Below are 1,180 nucleotides of genomic sequence, written 5' to 3'. Positions count from 1 at the left end.
ATATATAAATATATAATAATTTGAATAATCATTTAAAACTACCAGATGCGTGCGCCGACATCTTAAGAACGACTCACGAATGTACAGCTAAACAAGATGGCGGCGTCCATTACCTCGTGTTCTACGGAGATTCATTAAAATTAAAATGATTGTTCGTCAGATCATCGCTTTCTGCTATTTCTATAAAAAAAGAAACTTTTTCTGTTCATTTTTCATAAATTTAAATTTATTACATGAATATATTAAATATAAAAAATTTATTTACTATCTGTGATTGATGTATCATGAAATATTAATTTGTTTCTCTTTAATTTGACATTCTTAGAGTCCAAATTACCAGTTCTATGACGAAAATATAACGCTTTTGGATCTTGTTATGCCGGGGGATGAACACACACCAACTTTAACTGTAAAAAAGCAAAAGCTCGTGTAAGAACCTTCAATAGATGTTATACATAGAGAAAATTGCAGTAATTTTTTTGATGGAAAATCTAGAAAAATGTACAGGCCTGTCAGAACGTTTTTAGATTTTCCATGAAAAATTGCTGTAAAACATTGCTGTACATTAGTAAAAAAATCTTTGTACCATCGATAATTTCTGTTTTCTATAATTTTATTTTATGACTTTTCGTTATATCTCTCAGAGGTCTCACCACCATCAAGGCCATAAATGAAACAGCACGAAACCCATTAAAATATGCACCAGATACGTGTTTTTTCGGGACGGCTAAGGAATTCGACATAAAAATACGAGGAATTTTTCGAGCGGTAAGTCAGACGTGAGATATTAAAAATTTCGTAGGTATAATCCAATGAATTTTATTTCCAGACAGATCACATGGGCAAAACACTGATTCCCGATCTAGATTTGACTTACATCATCAAAAAGGTGGTCGTGCATATAGAAATAAAAATCGACTTCAGCAACCCCTTGAACGTTTTTTGTCGAGCGAGGGTAAGTCCGGTGCGGATATCTTCAGGATTGATTGAGCTACCTGAAGATAATCCCTTGAATGAAATGTACCGAAACATATTCACTGGAAATTCGGCCACAACAAGTCAGTTATTGTGGAATGCTGCTAAGAAAGTCAGAGCTTATTGCAATGAGAATCTGCGCAGACTGTGTGAGACGCAGAAGTTGGTGACACTTGCATGAAATAAATAAAACATAAAACATAAA

This window comes from Fopius arisanus, unplaced genomic scaffold, assembly GCF_000806365.1.
Source record: "Fopius arisanus strain USDA-PBARC FA_bdor unplaced genomic scaffold, ASM80636v1 scaffold00031, whole genome shotgun sequence".
Taxonomy (NCBI): Eukaryota; Metazoa; Arthropoda; class Insecta; order Hymenoptera; family Braconidae; genus Fopius; species Fopius arisanus.
This window is presented reverse-complemented; position numbering follows the sequence as displayed.